Source organism: Ranitomeya imitator, chromosome 5 (genome assembly GCF_032444005.1).
Source record: "Ranitomeya imitator isolate aRanImi1 chromosome 5, aRanImi1.pri, whole genome shotgun sequence".
NCBI classification, from domain to species: Eukaryota; Metazoa; Chordata; class Amphibia; order Anura; family Dendrobatidae; genus Ranitomeya; species Ranitomeya imitator.
In genome coordinates, this window is record NC_091286.1 from 68,643,728 (window position 1) to 68,658,776 (window position 15,049).

The window sequence follows — 15,049 nt, forward strand, 5'->3', positions numbered from 1 at the left end:
TCTGAACGTGGCAATACTAAATATGTGTATATTTGATTTTTTGTATTGTTTTATCTTGAATGGGGCAATAAAGGGGGGTGATTTGAACTTTTTATATTTTTAAATTTTTTTAATAGTTTTAAAAACTTTTTTTTTTTACTTTTTGCGTACTTCAATAGTCTCCATAGGAGATTAGAAGCTGCAGTACTTTAATCGCCTCTGCTGCACACTGGCGATGATCAGATCGCTTGTGTGTAGCAGAAATGCTTACTTGCTATGAGTGCCGACCGCTGAGTTAATGACAACCATAGAGGTCTTCTTCAGACCTCTGGTTGTCATGCTGACCCATCGGTGACCCGCGATGGTGACAGGGTCACCAATTGTCTGGATTAGCAATGCGTTTACGGTAAGTGCAAGTTAAATGTCGCTGTCAGAATTTGACAGTGGCATTTAACCAGTTAACAGCCGTGGGTGGATCGCGATTCCACCCGCAGCTGTTGTGGGCACATCCGATGTATAGATCAGTTGTCATGTGCCCGAAAAGGTGCTGGCTTAGCGCCGAAGCCTGCACCAAACGGGGAGTCCGACATTGGCGTCCTATTACATCCGATGTCAGAAAGGGGTTATATGGCTAGGGTGTTTAATTCAAAGCCAGCTCTAGTAAAAGTTAGTTTCTACTTAAAAGATGGATGTAGGCACTTAGTGTGCTGGAGCCAAACTTCAAGGTTTCACATCACTGAAGCCAATAGCCTCAGGGAAACATATCTTACCTCCAGTACTTTGCCAGTGACTTTGTCACACTACACACAACTGTAGCTGTAGCAGCCATAGGATCTATTACAGGGCCGGCTCAGCATTTATAGAGTGGTACCTAGTTTACAACACATCTCTTCGAACTTGGAAATGCTCTATCATTTCTAGATATATATGGATAAATTGGCGATGTCCCTACCCATCCTGGCACTGTCGGTACTGATTGGAAAATTCAACCTCTAACTGGTAACATCCAATTGTCAATTTAGTCATAAATTTCTAGTAGACAGGAAAAGAACAATGCAGAATTAAAAGAAAACAGTCTCTGGAATTGCTATATTGCGAATATAATTATTTACTAAACTACAGTCATGGCTAAAAGTTTTGAGACAGACACAAATTTTGGTTTGCATGAAGTTTTTTACTTTAGTTTTTATAGTGGCTGTTTGCATTAAATTGGTTGTCGACTACTAGGACAACACCTTCTTGATGAAAATGTTCGGCCCCGATAACATAATAAAGCCTATACTCACCTCCCCTGCTGGCGCCATTCTTGCAGTGTCGACATTCGTTCTCCCCGAAGGCCTCGTGCGGTGTTGGGACCGCCGGTGCCCAATCAGCGCTGACGTCACTGTCCCTGCTTTTCGGTGGACATGAAGAGGAAGTCCGGGCTGCAGCTGATCCCCGGCTTCCTCTTCCGCTCAAAATGTCCAAAGTCGGGGACAGTGACAGCAGTGCTGATTAGGCGCTGGCGTCATGTGTTACAACACCTAAAGAGAGCCCAGGAAAGAGCAATTTCCGACACCGCGGGAACTGCAACGGCACGGGAGGTGAGTATAAGCTTTATTATGCTTTGCAAAAAAGAAAAAAAAAGAGCATGAACCGCACATCCCAAAATCATACGTTGATCTAAAGCCGCTAGGCAAAAATTTTGCCGTGAAGGGGCAGTGGGCTTCATACAGTCTGATCAGAATGTTAAACTGAAAACCTCATATTCAGTTATATTAATTTTTGCCTAGCGGCTTTAGATCAACGTATTATTTTGGGATGTGCGGTTCATGCTCTTTTTTTTTTTTTTTTTCTTTTTTGCAAAGCATGTTCTAGTCTTCTTCTTGGACCAGCACTCCTCCCATTTGGCTCAGGTGATTTTAATTAGCAGGAGACTGCAAAGTAAGGGGTCTAGCCCATTTTGGCTCTCACTGAAGAGCTGGAGGAAGGTGAGTTTAAGTGCGCCTTTCATTTTGGTGTTGGTGCTGTGTGGCGGCCATTGTTGCTGTGGCTTTGTGCTGGTGGGGCGGAGCGGTCTGGAGTCTTGGGGACTCAGTCTTGCAGCATGGGTGCTGTGGGGCAACAGTCCGTCCGCCCTGCTGGTGCATGGCCGCTGTGGCGGTGGGCGCCGCACGGCTCCGCTCCGTTAGGGCGATAGGACCCACTACGAGGTTTGCCGTGAAGGGGCAGTGGGCTTCATACAGTCTGATCAGAATGTTAAACTGAAAACCTCATATTCAGTTATATTAATTTTTGCCTAGCGGCTTTAGATCAACGTATGATTTTGGGATGTGCGGTTCATGCTCTTTTTTTCTTTTTTGATAAGCTTTATTATGTTATCTGGGCCACGTGAGGGGCATGAGAAGAGGTTGTCCAAGTAGTGGGCAATTTCTTCAACTCTAGCTTGTTATGAAGAGTGATCAGATAAATTGCAAACAAATTGCAGTCATTTCTTACCATGAACATTATCTTAATCACAAAAACCGCATATACACTGTCATATTTTGTGTCAGAAAATGACTTGCTTACATTTTAATCATCATTACTTTGCATACGAGGGGCTTTACATGCAAGGACACAGCTGCTTGTAAGATGTCCACTGAATCAATTTACAGGGCTCTAAAGAACTAGAGACGTTCAGTTGCTGTGAAGGACGCTTTAGGGCACAACTGAAAGTCCACCAAGTGACAGAACTGTTTCCTAAAGAGGATTTAATTGTGGGATTAGAACAACACTAGTTCAGACCTTGGTCTGGAGTGGCAGTAGATGTCAGTGCATCTTCATGCAGTGTTGCGAAAGCTTTTGGAAGCTGGGATGATGTGAAGAAGGGGAGCAGAGAAATCATTTCTGTCTTAGTAAAACATCAGACAGACTGACACTCTGCAGGAAGTACAGGTATTCAACGGTAGAGGACTGGGCTAAAGATATTTTTTTCCCGAAGCCCCTTCAGACTGGAACATCTGGAAGAATTATTGTTTGAAGGCAATAAGGTGAGCGCTACCATGAGCCCTGACCAGTACTGCTTCCATAGACAATATATGGGATTGCTTTTCCTCCCACATAAACTGAAGCATCAAACTTTGTGAAAACCAACATTTGTGTCCATCTCAAGTTTTGGCCACAACTGTAGACCAATCAGGAAAGCTGACAGCGCCTCTTTAACGAAACTGCCAAGATTGAGTTTATGTACATTTACAAGGCTGAACTACAATAAACCTTGTCCAACGTAAAACTTAAACAGGCAGAATATGTGCATGATCAGTTCATGTATTGCAGACACATTTTTCCACCCTTTGCTTTGTATTTGAGTGGTGAATTAGTATGTATGAAGGATTATCCGAATTATCAGCACCTGCACAACATTGAGGTTATTCGCATCAAGTATGAATCATGAACAGACTGAAATAATAGAGGAATGAGATCAGACAAAATATATTTCTTAGATGTGAAGATCTCTTCTCTGGCCAAGCACAGGAAGTAACAAAGTATGTGACTCCATCTGAAAGACTCAAGTGAACAAACCCAACAGATCAGGATGTCTATTAGATGAGAATCTCATGAATCATCATTATATCATAAATTATATTCATATGGAGCCTAATAGTAGCATTAATATATGATATTTAACCTTTTGCAGTGTTGAGACAGTCTGTTATCCATTATTTTTGCATCAGAAACATTTGCATTTTCGCATATAACATGAAATACTACAGCTGCCACTATGTTGACTTACCTGTAAAATATGACGAGTATCTGCAAACATTTATTATCTTGCCCTTTACTCATAGATACAAATGTTTGCAGATGTCAAATAGTTTCCACCTGCTTCAGTAGAATTGAATATTTCATATCTGGTGCTTTTAGTGGAAGTTAAAATCCTGAAGTGCTAGGAACCACCTGGTCACTCGAGCATTGTTCCCCTTTTCTCTCATCCACTTCAGTGGGGCATGGTCTGACACTAGTCTGAACCTCCTGCCTAGGAGATAGTACCTTAGAGAGTCCAACGCCCACTTGATGGCTACATATTCCTTCTCCACTATGGAATAGTTTTTGTCACAGGATGACAACTTCTGGCTAAGATACGTTATGGGGTGCTCTTCCCCGTTCACCTCTTAAGACAAGACTGCACCCAACCCAACATCCGACGCATCAATCTGGACCACAAACTCCTTGTAGAAATCAGGTGCTACCAGCCCCTGCTGCTTACACAGGGCCAGATTCAGTTCCTGGAAGGCTGTCTCAGCTTCTGGAGACCACTTAGCCATAGCCAACGTCATCCCTTTAAGGAGGTCTGTCAGAGAGCATGGCGAAGTTTGGGATAAATGGGTGGTAATAGCCCACAATGCCCATAAACCCCCTGACCTACTTCTCAAGAGGGGTTGCGGCCAGCCCTGGATCACCTCAACTTTATTTATTTGGGGTTTTATTTCGCCCCTGCCTACAACATAGCCCAAGTACCCTGCTTCCTCCATTCCCAAGGCATAATTCTTCAGGTTTATGGAAAACCACACCACCTGTAGAGCATCAAATATTGCCTGGACCTTGCTCAGATGGCTTCTCCAATCTGGACTGAAGATCACAATATTGTGCTGGTAGGCCGCTGCGTATCTCTTGTGGGGAGCTAAGATTCGGTTCATGGCTCTCTGGAATGTTGCTAGAGCTCCTTGTAACCCAAACGGCATCCTTGTGTAAAGGAAGCATCCATCTGGTGTTGAAAAGGCAGTCTTCTCTTTGGCATCTTGGGACATGGGGATTTGCCAATATTCTTTTGTGAGGTCAATGGTAATAATGTATCGAGCTGGCCCTAGCCTTTCAATTAATTCATAAACACTGGGCCTCTGGTGTGCGTCGAACTTAGACACCTCGTTCAGCTTCCTATAGTTATTGCAAAACCTCCATTCTCCATCTGGTTTCGGCACTAAGACTATTGGACTGGACCAGCACCTCTTGGATTCCTCAATGACTTCCAGGCTCAGCATCTGCTTCACCTCCTTTGAGATCACCACTTGGCAGGCTTCGGGAATCTGATAAGGCTCCAAGTTGACCTGGACATGTGGCTCCGTTAGGACCTCATGCTCGATGACCTTCATACAACCTGACAGCTTCAAGAAGAGGTCCCTGTTCCGCAGAAGTAACTCCCGACACTGTTGCTTTTGGGCACATGACAGCGTCTCTGCCACCTTAACTTCCTCCATGTCTGCTTCAGGTTTAGCCACCAAACACAGAGCTTTCGTGGGCTCCCATCTCGCCATGGCTTAATCAGATTGACATGGTATGCCTGGTAGGGCTTCCTTCTCCCTGGTTGGTGGACTTTATAGTTGACATCTCCAACCTTTTTAACTATTTCGTAGGGGCCCTGACACTTGGCCAGGAATTTGCTCTTCACCATAGGTACCAGCATCAGTTCTCGATCCAAAGGGTCGAAGTGTCTCACCCTCGCTGACCTATTGCACACCCTCAACTGCACCTCGTGCTTTGAGGAGGTATTCTCTCATGAGGGGCATCACCTGGGCATCCTCTTTTGTATCTGGGCCACATGCTCAATCACACTCCGGTAGGGTGTAGACTCTGCCTCCTATGACTCTTTTGCTACATCGAGGAGTCCACGGGGGTGTCGGCCATACAACAGTTCAAAAGGGGAGAACCCAGTAGAGGCCTGCAAAACCAGAATGTTCCCCCCTTTATCGGCAGGTTTAAACACTATATTTTTCCTTCTTTTGAGGCAATTGAGAGTTGTACGTTCTTCCTTTGTCAAATTGTCAGAATAGATATTAGATGGAATTTTAGCAAATTCCTCAGATACTGTACGAACAAAGACATCTACACTAGGACATAAAGAAAGAGGGAAATTTCTGGGATTTCTGTTTAAGAGATATGGGAACCTTACCCAGAGGCATTGTTTCATGTTCTTCCTGTAGTTGTTCAAGTATTTCAAGTACTTCCTGTTCATCAAGTCTAGAAGAATTTTGCTGTTATTCTTTATTGTGAAACCACTTTTTGAAAATTAAAGATCTAGCAAATATATTGATCTTTTATGGCTGTGAAATGATCAAAACGAGAGGCAGGTGAGAGTGACAATCCTTTAGATAGTAAAGAAATCTCACTTTCAGAAAGTATTTCATCAGATAAATTTATCACCTTCGGTGTGTTGGTAGTGTTGGTATTATCATCCACTGTAGCTTTCCATTTATTATAGACAGGTTTTCTATCCCATTTCCTTTTTTGTTTGCCGAATCGAGTGACCACCATAGAAGAATCAGATAGTTCACCAGAGGAGGGAACAGATGAAAATGAAATTAATCTCTCACCATGGGAAGTAGTATTTGAACGTTTCCATCTGTAAACTTTCTTTTGTTTATAATCATTTGTATCTCTTGATAATTTTTTAGAGTGCGTATCACGGATCTGTGCCTCCCATTCATCAAAATACTTATTCATCCTTAATGTGAATGAGTTTAATTCTTCACTGGAACAGACCGATTTAAAATTAGTCTGTGCTATATCTATCTGAGAGTCTAATGCTATTAGCGATTTGGTGTTGAGTCCAATTAGGAGCTCCATAAATTTAAAAGAACTCTGAGAACCCACTTCCTCCCAGTCTGAAACGATAGTAAGATCATCTACTGGAAATGATGGAAAGACATTAATCCGTAACCCTCTGGGTATCAATTTAAGTCTAATATAATTTTCTAGGAATGCTTTATTCCAATAAATTTTCATTCTTTTATGTAATAACTGTTTAATGTTATTTTGAAGTTCAAAAGATTTTCTCTGATCATCAGAATCAACAATACCCTGTTTGCAACTGAATACACCAATCAGCTGGTTTTGCCAAGAGGCTTCCCTGGCTTTGTAATCCATCATACAGAATGGTAAGCAAAATCTGTGAAAACACAGAAAACAATTAATCAATGTAACCAATTGTATGTAAAATTATGTGTCGTGCACCAATAAATAGCTGATCCTCCCAAATAAAGAGTGCAAAAAAATACACAATGTTAAAAATATATTTACTTAAAGTAATATAAAGTATAATAAAATAATATATTAACAAAATATAGCTGATACATAGGAGCACAAATAATATTAAAGGACACCCAAATAATATAATGAAGCAAATAATAACCTAAAAAATTATCAAGAGATACAAATGATTATAAACAAAAGAAAGTTTACAGATGGAAACGTTCAAATACTACTTCCCATGGTGAGAGATCAATTTCAGTTTCATCTGTTTCCTCCTCTGGTGAACTATCTGATTCTTCTATGGTGGTCACTCGATTCGGCAAACAAAAAAGGAAATGGGATAGAAAACCTGTCTATAATAAATGGAAAGCTACAGTGGATGATAATACCAACACTACCAACACACCGAAGGTGATTAATTTATCTGATGAAATACTTTCTGAAAGTGAGATTTCTTTACTATCTAAAGGATTGTCATTCTCACCTGCCTCTCGTTTTGATCATTTCACAACCATATATTGAGATCTTTTATTTGCTAGATCTTTAATTTTCAAAAAGTGGATTCACAATAAAGAAAAACAGCAAAATCCTTCTAGACTTGATGAACAGGAAGTACTTGAACAACTATAGGAAGAACATGAAACAATGCCTCTGGGTAAGGTTCCCATATCTCTTAAACAGAAATCCCAGAAATTTCCCTCACTTTCTTTATGTCCTAGTGTAGATGTCTTTGTTCGTACAGTATCTGAGGAATTTGCTAAAATTCCATCTAATATCGATTCTGACAATTTGATAAAGGAAGAACATACAGCTCTCAATTGCCTCAAAAGAAGGAAAAATATAGTGTTTAAACCTGCCGATAAAGGGGGAACATTGTGGTTTGGCCATGCTCAATGTACGAACAAGAAATGAATCGGCTGTTACGAGACCGCCCGTGTTGTAAGAAATTAACATTTAATCCCCTTTTATCCTATAGAACACAACTTCGGGGACTAGTACAAAATGCACGGGATTCTAATCTTATTACTAAAGAAGTTCATGACCTGCTTAATATTAAGGAACCATCTATATCTACTATATATTTATTACCAAAGATACATAAAGATTCTGAGTGCCCCCTGTTATGATCAGGTGACCTTGGAGCAGCATGAAAACTTTCACTGGAGTAGGTAGTAACTATACTGACCGCAAACCCTGATCTTATCACCGCAACTAGAAGTAGCCGTGGGGTGTGCCTAACAAAACCTAGACACCTCGACACAGCCGGAGAACTAAATACCCCTAAAGATGGAAATAGGAATACTATCTTGCCTCAGAGCAGATCCCCAAAGGATAGGCAGCCCCCCACAAATAATGACTGTGAGTAGTAGAGGAAAAGACACACGCAGGCAGAAAACAGGAATAGCAAAAGAGGCCACTTCTAGCTAAATCGGAAAGGACAGGACAGGATACTAAGCGGTCAGTATTAAAATCCTTCCAAAAATATCCACTGCAGAAAATACAAAAAACTCCACCACCTAAATAAAGGTGTGGAGCGTATATCTGCAACTCCAGAGAATCCAACCAGACTGAGAAAACACTGACACAGTCTAAGCTGGACAATAGAAAAACAAATGAATAGCACTGAAATATAAGCACACTGCATGTGTGCCACAGAAAAAGAAACAGACACTTATCTTTGCTGAACTGGCAGCTAAGCAGGAGAGGCCAGGAGAGATCCAACACTTCCCAATAAACATTGACAACTGGCCAGGACTAAAGAGTCCTGCAAACCTAAATACCCCAGTCAGAATTGCAATCATCAGATACACCTGTCCAAGACTGCAGCCCAGGGATAACTGCATTACCATTTACAACCACCGGAGGGAGCCCAAAAGCAGAATTCACAACAGCCCCCCAGGTAGGCCTATTATTTCGGGTGTTGGATGTCTTACAGATAATGTCTGTCGCTATATTGATTCTCATCTGAAACCACTTGTTGAACCTTTACCGTCATACCTGCGTGATACTACAGATCTTCTTAGAAAAATTGAATCTATGGTTATCGATGACGATATGTTACTTGTTACGTGTGATGTCGAGGCATTGTATACAAGTATAAAACATGAGGATGGCCTTAAAGCATCTAGATATTTTTTAAGCATGTTAAGTTTTAATGTTGAGGAAATAGATTTTATCATTCCGCTTTTAAAATTTGTTTTAACTCATATTTTTTTTTACTTTTAATGGCTCCTTTTTCCTGCAGCTCCAGGGAACAGCTATGGGTGCAGCACATGAACCCTCTTATGCCAACTTGTTCCTGGAGCTGTGGGAGAGGGAGCTATTTTTTACCGATACCATGGATCGGGTGATTTTTTTGGACCCGTTTTATTGATGATATATTTTTATATGGGGTGGTACTTCGGTTGATCTTTTAAAATTCATTGATGTTTTAAATTCTAATCAACTTAACATAAAATTAACATGCCATTTTGACCCCAATGCTGTTGATTTTTTAGATGTTACCGTTAAGCGTGATAATTTTGGTGTTTTACAAACTGACATTTTTTGCAAAAAAAATCAGTAAACTCTCTTCTACATGCCTCCTCCTCACACCCTAAACACGTCATCAATGCCAAATCTACTGGGCAATTTTTGAGGTTGCCACGTTTGTGTTCATCATTTGAAGATTTTAAAACAAGGGCTGATGAGATAAAGAAGAGGTTTATGGACCGTGGGTATAGTCATAGATGTGTTAAAAAAAGCCTATTATCATGCTTTGAAAACAGAACGTGAAAACTTAATCTTTTCTAGGTATAAGCCCCAGAAGGATGTCAAAGTAAGATTGATTATGGAATATCACTCCCAATGGGATTTATGCGTGACATCCTTTCTAAACACTGGTCCATACCTACTAGTGACCCTATTTTACAAAATTATCTACCTGAACGACCATGTGTAACAGAACGTCGTGCACGCAATTTAAAGGATCATCTAACTAAGAGTTTTTATCCTATTAACAATCAGTCCTTATTTCCTTCTCTTATTCCAAAACAAATTGAAAACTGGGGCTGTGCTCCATGTGGTAATTGTATCGCATGCTCTTATATCTATTGTGCCCCTGGGTTTGTTGGATCGGACAACAAACTGTATAAAATTACACAGACCATCACGTGTAACACGAAAGCAGTAATATACCATGCAACATGTCCATGTTCGAAATTTTACATTGGGCTTACAACAAGAACTTTGAAAATACGTGTGCGTGAGCACGTGAGAGATATCATTGCAGCTGAGAAGGCAATAATGACTGAACATTTGAAAACATTGCCGCAACATTTTAAAACCCATCATGGATGTGATCCAACTGGTCTTCGTATAATAGGTATAGATAGGATCATTACAGATTTGCGTGGTGGCAATATTAGTCGTAGAGTCGCCAAAAAGGAAAGTAGATGGATTTGGACTCTCCGTACACTTCAGCCTCTGGGTCTCAGTGAGGCTTTGAGTTATTCGCCTTTTCTCTGATCATTTTTAGAATTTTTTATATTAAAACATTTTTTCATATTAGTATTGCAAAGTGATTTTATCTTTTTGTATGCACATATTAACTGTGTGTTTATGCATTTTTCTAGTTACGGCCTAACATTTCATACAGATTTTAAAGATTTTGGATTGTTCTTTTGGATGGATTCCTAATGAACATTATTCTGGAATCCTAATAAGGAAGATTTAGGACATCATTGGATAGATTTGGTGTATCCACATACTCTGTTGAACTTTAAATAACTCTGCGGACGGATATCGTACATATACTGACACCTCATACTTATTCTAAATCGATAACAGTATATATTAATGTTACACTTCATTAATATTCATTCACACATTATAAAAAAAATGCTTTATTTTTTTTACTATTATATTAATATTATCATATTATTTACTATCATAATTACTATCACTATTTATTATTTCATCTCATATTTACTATTACTCATTATTTATTATTTTATTTACTTGTTTATAATATTATATCCTATACATATTTTTTTACATTAATCAACTGTTATCGTAATGATGTAATTTGTATTTATTTATTGTTTATATGCATGGTATGTGTGATATTGTGTTTTTTTGTTGTTGTAATTTTTGTCAATATATGTTTTTTAGAATCTTTTTTTATTTTGTGGCTCATCCTTTTTTGTCCTTTATATGTGTATTTATCAGTTCTATTTTCATTGTCCACTATATGTCCAGTAGATTTAATCATGCGCATTTTTTAAGGTCCATTTGGTCGGTTTCTTTAATTTTACTTACATTTCATTGTTCACTACATTTTCATTAAATTTAATCATGTGCATTCTCTAAGTCCCCTCTTGACGGTGGTGCGCATGCGCGGTTTTCCCTGCTGTGTTCGCATTCATTCTGGCGTCTCTTCTCCTTGGTGATGCGCTCTCGACCCTCCCTGGTCACGTGATATACGTGGGCGGGGTCGGCGGTATTGCGCGTTGCCGGGGTGACGCTGGGTGCATGCGATTATTGGCCGGGCGGCTGCGCATGCACCGTTACACACCGCTTAGCTTGGCTGATTGATTAGTACTCTATATAAAGTTATCTTTCCCAGCTCTATTGTATACGCCCCCCGGAAGGCAAGCGCTGAAACGTGCGTAGGGAATTGGAGCACACATGTATGAGGAGCCCTTAATGTATTTATTTTATTTACCTATTACTTATTGAGATAAATACCTCATTGGCACTTTTGCACTTTTTAGCTATACTGCAGAGTTCTTGTTTACATACAGCAGGTATATTAGCAGCAATGTTGCACCTTTTGTTACACTTTTATTGTAAACATTTTTTCAGTGTTGTTTGCACTATAGCACTTTAGTTATTTATATGTAATTTTTGTGTCCTATTTTATATATTACTATACAAAGCCTCTATAGTGGCTATCTGTATATATCTTGACACCAGCAGAACCATTGCAATTTTTTGCACATTTTTTATTTATATATTTTTTACAATTATATAATATTACTAGCTGAAGAGCCCGGCGTTGCCTGGGCATAGTAAATATCTGTGGTTAGTTATAGCACGTCACTTCTCTTATTTTCCCATCCCGCCTCTCATTTTCCCAATCACATCTCTCATTTTCTCCCTCACTCCTCTCATTCCCCCCTAACACTTGTCATTTCAACCTCACATCTGTCATTTTCAGATCACTCCATTATTTTTCCTCACTCCTCTCATTTTGCACTCACACCTTTTCATTTTCACCTAACACCTCTCATTTTCACCTCATCACCTCAGTATATACATGTTTGTCATCTCCCTTATATATAGTATACATCTGTATGTCATCTCCTGTATATAGTATATACCTGTATGTCATCTCCCCTGTATATATTATATACCTGCTGTGTGTCATCTCCCCTATATATAGTATATACCTGAATGTCATCTCCTTCTATATATAATATATACCTCTGTCATCTCCCCTGTATATAGTATATATCTGTGTGTCATCTCCTCCTGTATATAGTATATACCTGTGTCATCTCCCCTGTATATAGTATATATCTGTGTGTCATCTCCTCCTGTATATAGTATATACCTGCATGTCATCTTCTATATATAGCATATACCTGTATGTCATCTCCTTCTGTATATAGTATATACTTGTAGGTCATCTGCTCCTGTATATAGTATATACCTGTGTGTCATCTCCTCCTGTATATAGTATATAGCATGGCGAGTTTTGCACGTGGCGAGTTTTGTGTGGTGCCTTTTGAGTATGTGCAAGTTTTGTGTGAAGAAATTTTGCATGTGTTGCAACTTTTGTGCATGTGGCAATTTTTCCGCATGTGCAAGTTTTGCGTGTGGCGAGTTTTCCATGAGGTCAGTTTTGCACTTGTGGCGAGTTTTGCAAGAGCCTAGTTTTTGCATGTGGCGAGTTCTGCGCGTGGCGAGTTTTGAGCAGCGACTTTTGTGTTTCGACTTTTATGTGGCGAGGTTGGAGAATGTGTGGTGAAATGTGTGCTGAGGGTGATATGTGTTCAAGCATGTGGTAGTGTGTGGTGCATTTTGTGTGTGTGTTCATATCCCCATGTGTGGTGAGTATCCCATGTCGGGGCCCCACCTTAGCAACTGTACGGTATATACTCTTTGGCGCCATCGCTCTCACTCTTTACGTCCCCCTTGTTCACATTTGGCAGCTGTCAATTTGCCTCCAACACTTTTCCTTTCATTTTTTCCCATTATGTAGATAGGGGCAAAATTGTTTGGTGAATTGGAATACGCGGGGTTAAAATTTCACCTCACAACGTAGCCTATGACGCTCTCGGGGTCCAGACGTGTGACTGTGCAAAATTTTGTGGCTGTAGCTTCAACGCCTCCAACACTTTTCCTTTCACTTTTTTCCCCATTATGTAGATAGGGGCAAAATTGTTTGGTGAATTGGAACGCGCGGGGTTAAAATTTCACCTCACAATATAGCCTATGACGCTCTCGGGGTCCAGACGTGTGACTGTGCAAAATTTTGTGGCTGTAGCTGCGACGGTGCAGATGCCAATCTCGGACATACATACACACATACACACATTCAGCTTTATATAGTAGATTAAACACTGTTGCACTTTTATTATATTGTTGCACTGCCATTTTAGTTGGTATCTCTATTTTTTTAGAGGTGTTTTTCACTTTATTACTGCATTGGGTGTCTGTATAGATATGTCTTGATATCAGCTGCATTTTTTTTTTTCACAAATTTTTTTTCCACAACTTTTGCAATTTTGCACATTTCTGTAATATCAGTTTTCATTTTTAATATATGGTTGGCACTGCACTCTGCACGTTATTTGAGTGGACTTTTCATGATTTTGAAGATTTACTATATTGTAGTATTATTTGCTTCATTATATTATTTGGGTGTCCTTTAATATTATTTGTGCTCCTATGTATCAGCTATATTTTGTTAATATATTATTTTATTATACTTTATATTACTTTAAATAAATATATTAACATTGTCTATTTTTTGCACTCTTTATTTGGGAGGATCAGTTATTTATTGGTGAATGACACATAATTTTAAATACAATTGGTTACATTTTTTATTAATTAGGACTTTTCTGATATAGAACAGAAAGTACGGTAGCAGAAAGTCTTAGTCTTAGTCACGGCCGTCCTTCTCTATGACCTTCTTCAACATAACCTTTAAAGGGACACTGTCACCTGAATTTGGAGGGAACAATCTTCAGCCATGGAGGCGGGGTTTTGGGGTTTTTGATTCACCCTTTCCTTACCCGCTGGCTGCATGCTGGCTGCAATATTGGATTGAAGTTCATTCTCTGTCCTCCGTAGTACATGCCTGCACAAGGCAAGATTGCCTTCCACAGGTGTGTACTATGGAGGACAGAGAATGAACTTCAATCCAATATTGCAGCCAGCATGCAGCCAGCGGGTAAGGAGAGGGTGAATCAAAAACCCAAAAACCCCGCCTCCATGGCTGAAGATTGTTCCCTCCAAATTCAGGTGACAGTGTCCCTTTAAGGTTTTATTGAACCTGTCTACCAAGTCATCCGTCTGGGGATGGTAGACTGAGGTCCCGAGTTGTGTGATTGGCAGGGTTTTGCACAACCCCTTCAGCACCTGTGATATAAACTGGGTCTCTTGGTAAGTCAGGATCTCTTTAGGCAACCGCGTTCTAGTGAAGACATGGACCAACTCTCGGGCAATACACTTGGCGGAGGAGTTACATAGTGGAATGGCCTCTGGTATCGTGATGCATAGTCCAGTACCATTAAGATATACTGATGCCCTCTGGCAGACTTGACCAGTGGTCCCACTGGAACCATGGCTATGGGATCAGATGGCACCTCAATAATGGGCAACGGCGCTTAGGGGAGGTCACTGGGGAGGTCAGCTGGCAGGTTGGACAGGACCTACAGAAATTCACAATATCCCTGTGAAGGATCCATTCCCAGGATTTGTCTACATCCAGGTGACCATCTGTACGGCCCTGGCACCAGTAACTGTTCAATTACCTCCCCTCTCAGCTTGGTGCCCTGATACATCAACTCCCCATTCATGGCATAATATG